Source organism: Saimiri boliviensis, chromosome 5 (assembly GCF_048565385.1).
Source record: "Saimiri boliviensis isolate mSaiBol1 chromosome 5, mSaiBol1.pri, whole genome shotgun sequence".
NCBI classification, from domain to species: Eukaryota; Metazoa; Chordata; class Mammalia; order Primates; family Cebidae; genus Saimiri; species Saimiri boliviensis.
Window position 1 is genome coordinate 137,441,951 of NC_133453.1, and position 15,557 is coordinate 137,457,507.

Consider the following 15,557-nt stretch of genomic DNA (forward strand, 5'->3'; position numbering starts at 1 on the left):
TTGTAGCCTGTCTTCTTAATTTAGAATGGAAGCTTTCTGATGCTGGGATTTTAAGTGCTTTGTACCCTGTTTTGTCCCCAGCATATACCTCTTGGCATGTAGTAGGTGTTTAATAAACAGGTGTTTAATGAATGAATAAATTGCTTGGGCCCTGGGGGTGAAATATGCAAAGTCTGGACCTTACACTAGTCTCACCTCTGGGAACGTAACTCTGGAATCTGTTTTTAAGAATTTTCTTGGGTGGGGCCCAACCATCCCTCCCCCGCCATGGTGGGGCATGTAACTCTGGAATCTGTTTTTAAGAACTTTCTTGGGTGGCTTAGGCATGTAATCCCAGCACTTTAGGAGGCTGAGGTGGGAGGATTGTTTGAGGCCAGGCGTTCAATTTCAACCTGGGCAACAGAATGAGACCCCATCTCAACAAAGAATTTAAATAATTAGCCAGGTGTGGTGTCACACACTGGTAGTCCCAGCTACTGAGAAGGCTGAGGTGGGAGGATCAATCAAGTCCAGGCATTTGCGTCTGTAGTGAGCTGAGATGGCACCACTGCCCTACAGCCTGTACCACACAGCGAAACCCTGTCTCAAAAACAAAAAAAGATTTTTCTCCTCTGGACATTTTTATGTCTTCTAAAAACTATGACCTGCTTTCTTAAGTTTTAGTTCCTTTTGCCAATTCCATTTTATTAAAACAATGCTTGCAAAAATCTGACTTCATTTTCCTGTTCTCATTTCAAAATCTACTTGATTCTAAGTAAATACATCAATACTTTAAACGACAATAATGTTGCTGACTTTGATGGGTTGAACACCTTGGTGTATTCATTACTTCTCAGCTAATTCTCTGAAAGATCACAGTGACAAAAAAGCCGCTTTTTTAGTGGTGAACAGGACTCTTGTGGGTTTGTTCAGGGCTGTCATTCTGTGTGGCCTCATTGTTTTGACAACACAAAGCAGAGAAAAATGAGGCATTTTGGTGCATTTCACACAAAGCTCTCCTACGTCTTCCTCTTTACTCTAGTTCCCTTACCTGCTCTCTGTTCCGTTGGTAACTGTCAACCTTCTCCTAATTCCTGAAATTGTCAAAACCACTGCTAAGTCCCCAGGCCCCAGGATGTGTGGACCCAGGCTCAGGGTAAGCTGGACCTGCATGGGAGCTTGGAGCTCGCTGGTTGGGGGAATTCAAGCAGATCTGGACAGAACCTCCCCCCGAAACAGCCTTGTTGCCTTCGCCTGCATTTGCAAAATAGGCGGACGGCAGAATGTTCCTTATAAGGGTGTCCTGAGTAAGATAAAGCAACTAAAAAGCTTAACTCAGTGTCTCCTCATCAGAAATGTGCAGTAAAAGAAAGTGATTCCTGTCTTCAAAAACTGGAGACGTGAATTCCTCGCCTTTCTTCCTCAGGAACGATCCATTGTTGAGGTTGTGTGGTTTCTGTGACTCTTGTTTTCTCAGCAAACACGTGCTGGGGTGAGTCTTATTTCGGGTGCTGGGGTGAGTCTTATTTCGGGTGCTGGGGGTATGAGGATGTGACTGTGGCCCTCGATCTGGGACATCCTAGCAATTGTAATACAATGTATTATAAAGCTATCTTTTTGTGTTTACAAGTTCTCGAGGCTGACTCAAATCTGACCATTTTGAGTCAATGGGGAAGAGCCAGTTTGAAGAACAGTGTATTTCAGGGTCATCATTCTCATTACTTGACATGTTCTAGGAAACTCTTGGAAGTGTAGATTTGAGTTAAATTGAATTTAATCTTCCTTAAATACATGCTGTAGTTGAAACCAGGTTAACAAGTGTTATTTAATAAAGACATCCTTGGTGAGAATCAGTTAAGAATGACTGTAATTAGTGATGGTTTATCATTGTCAGTTTAAATCCTTGGGTATTCCTAAAGTACTTAGGACTGCTTAGAAACTGTCCTCTTAAGAGGCTTTAAAACATTTTCTCTACAATCTTGTTGACACAATTAATTAACAGTTAGAACAACAGACACAAACGCTTTCTTCCCTAATTGTGCTGGAGTAAACCTCAGTCACAGCATAATTCTTTCCAAAATTCCAGTGTGTGAAAATGCACATGAATAAGTGTTGCATGTCTTCTTGGTGTTGGCTATTAATGAGCTGAAAAAACACTTACCCTGGGCATCTCCTCCAACTTTCCAATCATGCTCTACCTGATGGTTTTTGTTCAAAATGTTTCAGATTTCTATTATTATTATTATTATTTTTGCCCCATGGAACTGCTTTTACATGTAACACCTCTGACATGGGATTCTCAATCCTGAAATGAGCCATTAACTAGGGAGTTACATATGTATGTATTTTATTTAACTTTTATTTTAAGTTCAGGGGCACATGTGCACGTTTGTTACATAGGTAAACTTGTATCATGGGAGTTTGATGTACAGATTATTTCATCACCCAAGTAGTAAGCCAGGTACCCATTAGCTATTGTTCTTGACCCTCTCCCTCCTCCCCCCCTCCACCCTCTAACATGCCCCAATGTGTGTTGTTCCCCTCTATGTGTCCATGTGTTCTCATCATTTAGCTCCCACTTGTAAGTGAGAATGTGTGGTATTTGGTTTTCTGTTTCTGTGTTAGTTTGCTAAGTTTACTGGTCTTCAGTTCTGTCCATGTTCCCGCAAAGGACACAAATTTGTTATTTTTTATGGCTGCATAGTAGTCCATGATGTATATGTACCACATTTTGTTTATCCAGTCTACTATTGATGGGCATTTGGGTTGATTCCATGTCCTTGCAATTATGAATAGTGCTGCAGTGAACACATGAGTGCATGTACCTTTATCATGGAATGCTTTACATTCCTTTGGGTATAAACCCAGTAATGGGATTGCTGGGTCAAATAGTGTTTCTGTTTTTAGATTCTGAGGAATCATAGTTCAACCATTTGTGGAGACATGGAGTTATATTTTTTATGACCACTGTTCCTGATGAAGGAGTGTCTTATCTGTGGATTGGGACTTGAAAATATAAACAGAACTCACAGGCTGAAATATTTATCATTTGAGTGGAACCAGTTGTACATGATGAAAAATCTGTATCTTCTGTTCTCATGCCCAAATGTACATTTACAGCTATGTGGAGGTTTGTTTGTGAGTTTGTTGAAATGCTCTGAAGGGAGGAAGAGAGTGGAGAAAGGGGGATGTTAGGTGGAGTGTGGGGTGTCTGAAGGCATGGCTCTGGGAGCATTCTGGAAATTTCCAGCGCTGTGGCGAGCACTGCAACCTGCCCATTTCTCTCCAGGCAGAATTTCCTGTTTCTCTCTTTTCCTGGACATGAGTCAGGTGTGCTGGGGTTGGAGAGGGTCTCCCAGACCCCTTTGCCTCTGGCAGCCAATTCATTTAGAGCCTTTGCCAACCCCCTGGGGAGACTCAGCTTTGCTGCAGCTTGGCTCTGTCTGTCATCAGGGCGGTGGGAAGGAAGGAGGTCCTTCTTACAGTCCAGAAGGCATACCAGATTCTAATGATGTGAATATGAGCCTTGAGTAAACACTCAGAAACAAACAAACAAATAAACAAACAAAAGACAGTTGTGAATCAAGGGTGAACTCACCTTGACTTTTCTTTGCCACCAAATGCACCCAGCTGGGGAGAGATGCTCAGAGATGGGGAGCCTGGGCAGTGGACCCCAGATTGGGCCTGCCTGCAACATCAGCTGCATCTGGCTGAACATGACAGAAGCACCAATTCTTCATTCTCTGGCCCCTCTCCAGACCTCCTGCGACAGCAGCTGTGGAGCTGAGGCCCAGAAATCTGTGATTTTAACAAGCCCTTTGTTCGGATGATTCTGTTGTAGCGAAAGTTTGAGAACCGCTGGTTCAGAAGTGTATTAAATCTGGGTTTGCGTATTCCTCTGTTGTGGACTAGCCGTGGAATCTTAGGATCCATGTCTATGAGGTGAAGAGAATACTTACTCGTTCACTCAGCAAATATGTGTTGCACATCTGCTCAGCCCAGATAGTGTGCTCAGCTCTGGGGACCCAATACTGGTTGTTAAAAATGTGAGCTTTGAATGAAGAGACCCCCAAACAGGCTTTGTGTGAGCAACATGGCCGTTTATTCACCAGGGTGCAGGTGGGCTAAGGCCAAAAAGGGCATTAGCAAGGGGCAATGGGACAGGAGTTGGTTTTATAGGGTTGGGGTGGGCAGTGGAAAGTTACAGAGTAAGATCAGATACAGTGGTGAGTATTCACATTATCATAACAACAGTTAAGATGGCAGGGTAGGGTGAGGGGAAGGGAGAGGGTGAAGCTTTGTTGGGCAATCAGAGATAATGGGGCAGGGGACGAGGCAGGGAGGGTGATCAGCTGAGGCAGGCAGGACTTTAGACTTTCTGGGTCTGGGCTTGTACATGGAGGCCTGACACTGGTGAAACCAGGAAGGACCTGACTTCACAGCACTTAGAGGCAGACACTGAGCAAATCGTCACAAAATGAATGTATAATGACCGACAGCAGAGTCACAGTCTGAGAGTTTGGAATAGGCACACTGGACCTGGTTTGGAGACAGAAGTTTCCCTGGGACAGTAACATTTGAGCCGTCAGCTGAAGGATGAGAAGTTGTTGGAGGAGGAGGGTCTAGGCTGGGGTGGGCTGATTGGAGCAGGCAGTAGGAAGACCACGTGAGAAGGCTCTTAAGAAAATGAGGGGAGCACTGCGTGGTTGAAGAAATAGTGGCTCTCAAATTTGTCTGTATCCTGGAATCACCTGGGGAGCCTCAAAAACAGTGATGCCTGGGCCACACCCCTAGAAATTGTGATTTAGTTCAATTTAAAAAGATCCAGGGTAATTCTAATGTGAGGCAATTTGGGAACCACTGAACTGGAAGAAGGCCAGAAAGCATGGAGCCCAGAATGGGGAGAGGGATGGAGCCAGTGTGGGGCCAGGGCCAGCAGACCACAGAGTCCCATAAAGGATCCAGGTCTTCCTCCTAAATGCAGGGAATGCCCTCACAGGGATGTGAGCAGGGAGATGGGCTGATGCAATCTGTGATTTGAGAAGATATGAGTTCATGTCCTTTGCAGGGACGTGGATGAAGCTGGAAGCCATCATTCTCAGCAAACTACCAGAAGAACAGAAAACCAAATGCTGCATGTTCTCACTCATAAGTGGGAGTTGAACAAAGAGAGCAAACGGACACAGGGAGGGGAACATCATACACAGGGGCCTATTGGGGGTGGGGGTCAAGGGAGAGAGAGCATTAGGAGAAATACCTAATGCATATGGGGCTTAAAACCTAGATGATGGGTTGATGTGTGCAGCCAACCACCATGGCACATGTATACCTATGTAAAAACCTGTACGTGCTGCACAAGGATTTCAGAACTTAAAGTAAAATAAAAAAAAAAAAAGAAAAAGAAAGGTGTTCATCTAGTAAGAATGAAATAAAATTACATGCGTATTACTGTACATCATACATAAAAATAAACAAAAAGAAGAAAAGAAAAGACCTCCCCTGGAAGGTGGTAGAAATGGACGGGGGTGGGATGGGTTGTGGTCAGTTGAGGAGGAGGAGATAAAGACAGATTAGAGATCACGACGGGGCTCAGCCAATGAGAAAGGTGGGGAATTGGTGATGGGCTCTTGATTTCTGACATGTAGACTTGCAAAGATGGGAAGAGGGCCAGGTTTGGGGGAAATCATGAGTTTGGCTCTGAATAACTGAGTTGACTACAAATGACAGAAACCACCATCAACAGCAGCTTCAAACGAGTAAGGTGTTCACATATCTTGTGTGAGAAGCAGGTTGGGGTAGCCAGCCTAGGGCTGGAATGGAGGCTCAGGACACCTTTAGAAATGTAGGCCCTTGTGCCTTTTCACTCCGCCACCTTCGTGATTATGTTTGTGGCTTTGCAGTCAGAGGTGGTAGCTGCACCTAGAGCTTCCCATCCCCACTGCAGACAGAAAGAGGAAAGCTGGGGTGTGTGTAGGAAACAGGAACCTGTATCAGGGAAGTGCAAGCTTTTCCCCAGGCCCTCAGCTCGTGTCTCATCAGCTGTAACTGTGCACACAGCCACCTTTGCCAGGAATGCAATCAGGGGAACATACTGCACCTCAGACAAAATCAAGGCTCTGTTCACAACAGATGAAAGAGAATGGACGGGAGGTACCCACAACAGCCTATATACCTAAGGCACTTTGGATCCAGCCCAGGAGAACTGCTGGGTGGGTGGCTGAGTGTTTAAGCTTTTGTAGCTCAGGGTGAGGTAAGGGATGGACCACTTCATGGTCATGATTCTAGAAGTAGCATTAGGCTCTTTGCAGTGGAGAAAAAAAGCTCTGCTCATTAGTGGCTCTTGCTGGTACCCCAGTGAACATTGTTCAAGATAAACAAATCAGATGGGCTCTTCCATCTGATTCTTTGGCTTATCAATCTCTGTTTACCTGACAGTATCACTTGAATCTGACAGTACAGGCAATCGTTCCAAATAACTGTCTTGAGTGTCTACCATGCTAGGCACTGCAGTAGACTCCTGAGACACTGTGTGTGTGTGTATGTGTGTGTGTGTGTACATGTACATGCTCACTTGTAGGTATATGTGGTAGACTACAGAAAAATAGACCTCTTGGCCAGGCATGGTGGCTCACACCTGTAATCCCAGTACTCTGGGAGGTAGAAGCGGGTGGATTACCTGAGGTCAGGAGTTTGAGACCAGCCTGTTGGTAAAACCCTGTTTTACTAAAAATACACAATTAGCCAGGCGTGGTGGTACATGCCTGTAATCCCAGATACTTGGGAGGCCGAGGCAAGAGAATCGCTTGAACCCAGGAGGTGGAGGTTGCAGGGAGCCAAGATCATGCCATTGCACTTCAGGCAACAAGAGTGAAACTCCATCTCAAAAAAAAAAAGGCCCCCAATTCCTCCCTTCCTCCTGGCATGTCACCTGTTTGCAGTGTGAATCTGCTGATTCCTCCATCAAGAAGAGGAGTCTCTCCACTGCTTGGAATCTGGCCTTGACTTGTACAAATGTGATGTCAGCAGAGGCTTCTGTTTGTGCACCAAGACTTGCCCTCCTGTTGCTCTTGGGGATCCTGGACCCCAGCCTTGTGAGTACAGGCTAGCCTGAGTTCCCTCCTGTCACCTCAGCTGACATCAAGCCAATGTCAGGTCTACAAGTGAGTCCCTCCTGGATCATCATTCAGCCCCGGCTAAGTCAGCACAGCCCAGAACAACTCAGCTCACATAAAGAAGCATGAAAAACAATATTGTTTCAACTGCTAAGTTTCAGAATGGTTTGTTACATGGCAAAACCATATAACAAAGTGATACATGAATGTCTTAGCAACTTTGTCTGGTAGGAAATTATGATGACTGGGAGACAGTTTTGAGTAGATGCTATCAATATGGGTTTTAGAGGCTTGACTTCCTGAGTTCAAAATCTGTCTTCTACACTTCCTAGCTGTGAGACTCATTAGCTTTCCACCCCGTTTTCTTCCTCTGTTCAAAGGGAAAATAAGAGTCCCTACTCACAGGGTTGTCGTGAGGCTTAGGGGAGCCGAAAGGTTGGAAACTCTGCACTGTGTCTGGTCTATGACGATGTCAATGATGTTCTTTATCATTGTGGTTGTGGTAGTTGTTAGCAGTGGCATTGGTTTTCATTGCTCAGTGGACACTCAAGATTGTGTGTTTTGTGTGGATCAAGCTAGTGTTAAGGCAAACTCCATTGTACTCTTACACATGTTCATATTTTATCTTGAAGAAACAGAGTTTAGGCTGGGTGCGGTGGCTCAAGCCTATAATCCCAGCACTTTCATCTGAGGTCGGGAGATCAAGACCAGCCTGACCAACATGGAGAAACCCTGTTTCTACTAAAAATACAAAAATTAGCTGGGTATGGTGGCACATGCCTGTAATCCCAGCTACTAAGCTAGGAGAATCGCTTGAACCCAGGAGGTGTAGGTGTCAGTGAGCTGAGATCACGCCATTGTACACCAGCCTGGGTGACAATATCAAAACTCCATCTCAAAAAAAAAAAAAAAAGAAATTTAAAAAAATAGAGTTTAATCACAGAAATGAACATGAGAGGCAGCTCATAAGGAAAAGAAGTTTACAAAAGTGTGATCTATGGGACCCATAGAATTTTTCTTTCCTCCAGCTACCCTGGAGTCAAAGAAAGATAGAATAATACTCATCAAACTCCTCCATCTTGTAGGCAAAGAAGCGAGGCTCATCAGGTGGCTTACAGGGGTGCTCCGAATGCTAGGGCTGGCTCCCGGCATCCCTCCTCCCAGCCGGGCCCAGTCTCCTTCTCCTCTTCCCTTGCTGGGCCTCAGGCATGAGGAATTGTAACCTGTTCTCCTTAAATCCTGAAAATCCACAAACCTCATTAGACTGTGAAGAGCTAGGCCAGAACCTGCAAGCAAGGTTGTGCCTCGGGGTGGGGCTTGCCAGCCTAATGCTGTCATTTTGAACATTTCCCATGCAAGGTGACTCTTGGAAGTCGTTTCTGACAGGTAGAGGCCATCTTTGTCAGTTTGTTCTGCCCCATCCGGCTGGGCATGTGGCTTGCTCAGTGACCTCAGCTGCGGTCCCCTCCGCCATTTTGAACGCCATCGTCAGCTCTATGTGGAAGTGAAGAAGGGAATTAAATAATAGCAATAATAGTAAAAACAAAACCTTACAATTTGTAGTTGCTAAATAATAAATTTGACTGTGTTGTATGCTGTTTAATGTAAAACCTAACCCCCAGCTCTGCTTAAAATTAACTAACTCCCTGTAAACCCTACCTTATCTCTTCTCCCCACATTCTCAGCAAAGTTCCCAGGCATCTCAAGACTCCTGTTTTACTTGCTGACCAGCTGCAAGGTCACAGGGGGCGAAGACACCCCAAAAATGTACAATGCATTTCTCAAAATGCTATTTTTCAAATGTAACGTACATCACAAGACATGTTGCAAATTAACTGTTCTTTTTTCTAACTTCTGTAAACCTAGATGTATCATCCTAGATGTATAAAAGCACCCCATTTTCTGTCTCTGGGGCTCAGACTTGGGATGCTAATCCTCTGAGGGCCACCTTAATAAAACCCTCCCATTTCACCCATTGGTCTCTCCGGTCTTCTGGATATTCTGTAACAGAAGTGGCATCCAGGCTAGGTTTTCAGACTCTTGGGGTGCTGACTCCCTGGCCTGCCTCCCCCAGCCCGGACCGTTGGCTTCATGAGGAATACAACTCCCTAGCAACGATTCTTTGCTATGTCCTTCTGTCCCCAATTTCTTTGCTTGGGCCCTGGCTGGCTTCCCACTCTATCTAGAAAGCAGCCCTGCTTTACTACAGATTTCTCCCCAGGCCTGAGTTTCAAGTGGGGCGGGGGCAGTACGGTTTGTTGTAAATCTGACTCATTGAGGCGGGCCATGGGGGTGTGTGCTGTGGGCAGCCATGCTGTGCAGCCTCTGGAGCCTCCTTCTTGGGTTTGCTGTGCCTCCTGACGGAGTCTTGACTGCAGGTACCAATGCTTTCCCATCATTAGGAAGGACACCATCAGGCTGGCTGATTGCCAAGGAGATGCTGGGCCTTCAGGTCTGGAGAGGAGAAGGCCATCATCTCTTCAAGTTGTTAATCTTGTCCTGTCCTTCGAGCTCAGAACCAGCTTTCAAAACTGGAACCAAACACACATGCACAGAAACAATGGACCCATGAGTTTTGCTGAGAAGCCACGCTGCCAGGAGGCGGGGGAGGCAGGCTCATCAATAGCACCTCAGATGTCTGTTAAAGAAGAGGTTGCTTTCTAAGCATCAAAGTCTAGATGGGTCTCGGAAATGAGAGAGGAATTTCTCTGGCTGTCATTAGTCTCTGCTGCCTTCCAGATTCAGCAGTCCCAAGGCTCTGAGAAATTTCAGGCAGATGTGTTAGGTACATCCTGGCCTTAAGCCAAAGCAGGGTACATTGGTGTCCAATTTAGCCTAAAGCTGCCTTCTTACATGTTTTAGTTCAGCCTAAAGGTTTCTCCATTTATTGTGCACTGTAACTTCACTGAATGTGTCAATAGGCTGTGACTTTTGCTTGGACCAATCACAAAGTTTCGGCCAATCACAGGTTGCCAGTTGTTCAAACCATGTTCACGTAAGGCCAACGCTGAGCTGTAACTAATCCAGCTGTTTCTGTGCCTTACCTCCACCTGCTGCATGAAACTTTCCTTTTTCTGTCCATAAACTCTTTCCAACCATGTGGCAGTGCCAGAGTCTCTGAACCTGCTCTGGGTATGGGGCTGCCTGTATCTCAACCATTCTTTGCTCAGTTAAACTCTGTTCAATTTACAATTTGTCTAAAGTTTTTCTTTTAACGCTGAGTAGTTCCTTAGGATCACCCAGTGTTAAAAGATCACCTTGCTGGGCAGGGATGCTATACTTGTTCTTGCTGCCCTGGGCCTGTTCTGGTGAACCTGAGGCCTGTGAATGTGGGGTGGTCTTCCCTGGGATCCCCAGACGACTCTGCTGATGGCCATGGCCAGCCTGCGTGCAAGCCTAGGCTTTCTGCTTTCTGTCCTTTCTCCATTGCTTAGTAAGAACTCTGACAGGCATCCTGTGTAAGGTCTTTTAGGCTGACTGACGGTGCCATGGACGCTGTGGTGACCCCTATGACCCGCACGTACACCTCTGGAGGGCCTTCTGGAATTAGAAAACCTGAAGTAACTGGAAGGCCATGAAAAGCGGAAGAATGATCAATCCCTGCAGTGCCTAACTAACCTGAGACATTCTTCTATTGTTTCTTGTTCTGGCCTCAATTGACAAGGCCATTGGACTTTGTAACACATCTTAGTCAACCTTGAGACTCCAGACCCTACAACCGCCTCCCAGCTTGCAAACCTATGACCCCCCTCCCAGCTTGCAAAAAACCACCCTAAACTGTAACCTCTGTAACTTTCCACTGCTTACCCCAAACCTATAAAACCAACTCCTTTCCCATCGCCCTCCACTGACTCTCTTTTTGGACCCAGCCCTCCAGCACCTGGGTGAATAAACAGCAATGTTGCTCACACAAAGCCTGTTGGGGGGTTTCTTTATTCAGAGCGTGCGTTTTAACAGCCTGGATCTTATTTGCCTTCTATTTGGGTGCTAGACCCTATTTCTTCTCCTCTCATCTAATGGCTTGGCTTCTTCTTCAAGCCAGATGGGCTTCCCAGGTTGAAGGCATCATTGCTTCCTGACTGCTGGGCCCAAGGTGGACTCGGACTGCATCCCCACGGCCCACGGTTCTCCATCTGGCTGCACAGTAGAGTCAGTGGGGGGAAATTTTTGACAATAGGAGGGCCCGATCCCACTTAAACCATTTAAGGCAAACTGTCTGGGGATAGGAGTTGGGCTTCGGTGTGTTTTGAAGCTCCCTGTGGCTATCCACGCTGCCATGTTTGAGAACCATCTCCTTAGATCCATGGCAAGCAGGCCTAGTTCCTCGAAGGCCATTCACATCAAATACAATGATTTATAGGCAGGGTTTTAAAAAAGGATAAAAATAACAATATAGAGAGTTTTGATTCCCGAGGGGTTACTGCAGCCATTATTGCCTAGCAGGTGCCCAGCCTTGCTTGAAGTTACAGAGGTGAAGAGAATTGAGGTAGTTCCGCCTCCTGGGTTTTCACCTGGGGGTAGAGACCCAGGTAAGAAAAGTCACCCAAATGTCAAGTTAGAAACTGTGGGTAAATGCCAAAGGGGGCTAAAGGAGTGGCTCCTCCCCAGGAGTGGGCAAGTACGGGCTGGGTAAGTATGGGGTGGGGGCAGGGCTGTGGTTAGGAAAAGCAGTGGGGGAGGGGAGACATTTGCATGGAAATCAGAGGGAAGAGGAGGCTTCCCAGGTGGAGGAGGGAGGACCAGTGGGCTCCTGGCAGAGAGAAGTGTCTGCAAACCCCTGAGACAGGAAGAGCCTGTGTCTTTGAAGGTCTGAACAAAGGCTCATTGCACAGTTAGGAAAGCAGAGGTGGCAGCATTTCGGGAAGAGGCCCGGGAGGAAGCCGTGGGGCCAAGTTGGCCAGGCCCTTCTTGATGCTGAATGGCAGGAGGACCTTGAAGAAGTGACATGGTCAGAGGTGCCATCCAGAGAGATCACCCTGATCAGAGCTAGGGGGATGGAGGTGCCGGACAGGAGGACATGCCAGGCCCTGCTTGGAGGCAACAGGAATATTTCAGGCAAGAGGATGGAGTCCAAGGTCAGGGTGGGAAGAAGGGGTTGGGAAGCCCTCCCAGGGGTCGGAGGGACTGAAGATGTGAAATTGGGGCCGGGAGTGGGGAATAGCGTCAGTCATGACCCCCTGGGTGCTGCCTCGGGGACCAAATGGATGCTGATGCCACTGGCTGAGATTGAATCTGGTGAGTGGCTGGAGGGAGGTGGCAAAGAGAGAGAAAGTTTTTGTGTGTGTGTGTGCATGCGTGCGTGCACGTGTGTATCTGCAATGTGTGTGTTAATTATGTGCCCAGGCCTGGTGCGGTGGCTCACACCTGTAATCTCAGCACTTTGGGAGGCTGAGGTGGGCAGATCACCTGAGGTCAGGAGTTTGAACATGGTGATACTCTGTCTCTACTAAAATATAAAAAATTAACCAAATTAGCCAGGTGTGGTTGTGGGCACCTGTAATCCCAGCTACTCAGGAGGCTGATGCATAAGCACTGCTTGAACCAGGGAGGCAGAGGTTGCAGTGAACCAAGATAGCACCACTGAACTACAGCCTGGGCAACAGTGAGATGATTCTGTCTCAAAAAAAAAAAAAAAAAAAAACAAAAAACCAAACAAAAAAGAAAAAAAAATGAATCGCCCTGTAGCCCCTGTTTGTGGTCAGGTTAATAGATGAAAGTGAGAAAACAAAATTTTCCTTGTTTAGTCATAAAATATTATCTGGGCATATTTTAGAGGAATGAGGAGATAACTTTCTTTTTTAAAAAATGTTTTAGTTGACAAAAAACTTGTATATATTTATTGCATACGTGTTGTTTTGAAATATGTATACACTGGCCGGGCACCGTGGCTCACACCTGCAATCCCAGCACTTTGGGAGGTCGAGGTGGGTAGATCACCTGAGGTTAGGAGTTTGAGACCAGCCTGGCCAACATGGTGAAACCCTGTCTCTACTAAAAATACAAGAAAATTAGCTGGGCATGGTGGCGGGCACCTATAATCCCAGCTATTAGGGAGGCTGAGGCAGAGAACTGCTTGAACCCGGGAGGCGAAGGTTGCAGTGAGCCAAGGTTGCGCCACTGCACTCCAGCCTGATGCCTGGTGACAGAGCGAGACTCAGTCTCAGAAAAAAGGACAAAAGAAATATGTATACATTGTGGAATGGCTCCACTGAGCTAATTAAGATATGCATTACCTCACATACACATCATTTTTTTGTTATGAGACTTAGTATCTACTCTCTTAGCAATTTTGAAGAGTAAATACGTTATTAAGATAGTCACCATGTTGTGCAAGAGAATTCTTAAACTTTTTGCTCCAAATAGAAATTTTGAACCCTTTAACCAACATCTCTCCAACCTCTCCCTCCCTCCAGCCCCTGGTAACCACCGTCCTGCCCTCTACTTTCATACGTTCAGCTTTGTGGATTCCATATGTAGGTGAGATCCCGCAGTGTTTGTCTTCTGTGCTCGGCTTATTGCCCTTAACTTATGGTGCTAGGTCCACATGTGGAGGAGACAGTTTTCTGGTCTTGAATCCCTTGCCTTCGTGGAGTGTCTCCTGTCACCTGCGTGGTTTTCTGTGCATTTTCCGTTGTGTCTCTTCTTACACTTGGGGAGGTATTGTCATCATCATGATAGTTTCCATAGCAGGGACTGATACTCAGAGAGGTAAAGGCTCTTGTCCAGGACCACGCAGAGGACCAGAATGTTGGAATCTGCCCTTCCTTTGCCACCATTTGCTGCATGGCTAATGTATGCTGGGCACTTTTCTACGTGCCAGAGGACACTGAGCAGAGTCTGGTGTTGGGAGGGGTGGGTCTCCAGCACCCCCGACACCTGTGAGATCTCTTCTTGCCCCGAGGGGGACAAAGGACACCCAACTGGGGCAGCACTTGGCACAACCCCCACACTGCCTGCGGGGTGGCAATAGGGTTCTGGTGGCTCCTTCTGGTTGTGCAGGTCTCGATGGCTCCTGTGCCCAGAGCTCCTGCCCTGGACAGTAGGGCTGGGAGCTGCCCATTCCTGTTGTAAGGAGACCCCTCTCTATTCCAGAGGGTACTTCCTGGAGGTGTTTGCCTCACTCTGTATTAACTGAAAGGCAGGGTGCCGACGCATGTAGAATCTGGGCGGCCTTGGACATCCGCCCTTGAACTCAAAGTATTTACACCTTCCTCTTCTGACTTGGGTGCTGGCTCCCTGGGTCATCTTGGCCTTGGGCCTGTCCTTCTCAGGTCTAGTTCATTTCTTTTTGCCATTCAGGCTGCAACTCCTATCCAAGGAAGGCTGCACAGAGTCCAATAATTTCAGTGAAATCTCCTCATTATTGGACTCTCTGATTGTCTAATCTGGTTGTCATGGGGGCCAGCAGAGGCAAACTGCGTTGAGTCTTCTAGCACTGAGGGCAAATATGTCAGAAACATGCTCCTGGGTGGCCCTAGCCAGTCCATCTCCAAGAGACCTAAAGACTTGGTATTGTGCAGCCACCTGGGGTTATGGGAAGGATGATGTCAGGTCCCCGAGGGTGTCTCTGAATGGCCCCTTCCGTTCTTGATTTATGAAAAGCATTCTGGCACATACTTTTCCTCTCTCCATCCATTGTCAGACAGCCTGAGGAATCCATTCCCTTTCTCCCCGTCCTGTCTCGAATCTCAGCAGCACTCTGGGAGGCCTCTCAGCGGCTCCTTCCTAGGTTTCACAATCGAGTCTTTTTTCCAGGCGATTTCTTTCCAAAACAGATACCAATACCATACACTGGGAGGACTATAAAACTGACTGCAAGGACATCACAGCCAGGTCCACGCAGTGGTTGGAACTCTTAGGATGGAATTACAAGAGTTAAGAAATGACATATTTCACTCGGGACGTTTTCAGATGGGGAAATGGAGACACAAAAGGGGGAGGCGTGTGGCCTGACACCCCACAGGCATGTGACACATCCTTTCCTGGATCCAGACTTTTCTCCACATCCCAGGGACCTGCTGACTCTTCATCACATCTCGTGTGTCTGCAGCGGCATACGTGTACCAGCTGCTGTCGTCATTCCTGATCACTGCAGGTTGCTGCCCTTCCCCCCACCCCTGCCCTGGCATAGAGAAGGTCATGGCCAGATTCTGAGGGACTGGGAGGAGAAGATGCTGGGGAGCATGTCTGCATGGGGCCAGGCTCTCCTCTGTGTGCGGTGCCCATAGGAATTCAGCAGCTCCTCACCACTGCCCATGAGGAAGGCATTGCTATTATCCCCACGTTACAGACGAGGACTCTCTGGCACACACAGACAGAAGAGTTCGATCTAGATCACAGCCCCCAGAGTGGCAGAACCAGGATAGGAATCCACATAGGCCGGCTTTGATGAGACATTCTCAGCTTCCATGTGATGTGAATCCTGTCAGCTGGTGTTCCTGAACCAGGACTATTGCCAAGGAGCAT

General features: G+C 47.0%; 1 long non-coding RNA gene across 1 annotated transcript in view; it reads left to right on the plus strand.

The window, feature by feature from the left end:
* The window catches only part of LOC141584665 (uncharacterized), a 390,152-nt gene that overhangs the window by 34,864 nt on the left and 339,731 nt on the right, over nt 1–15,557 (plus strand). The gene's annotated exons all lie outside the window — the stretch shown is intronic.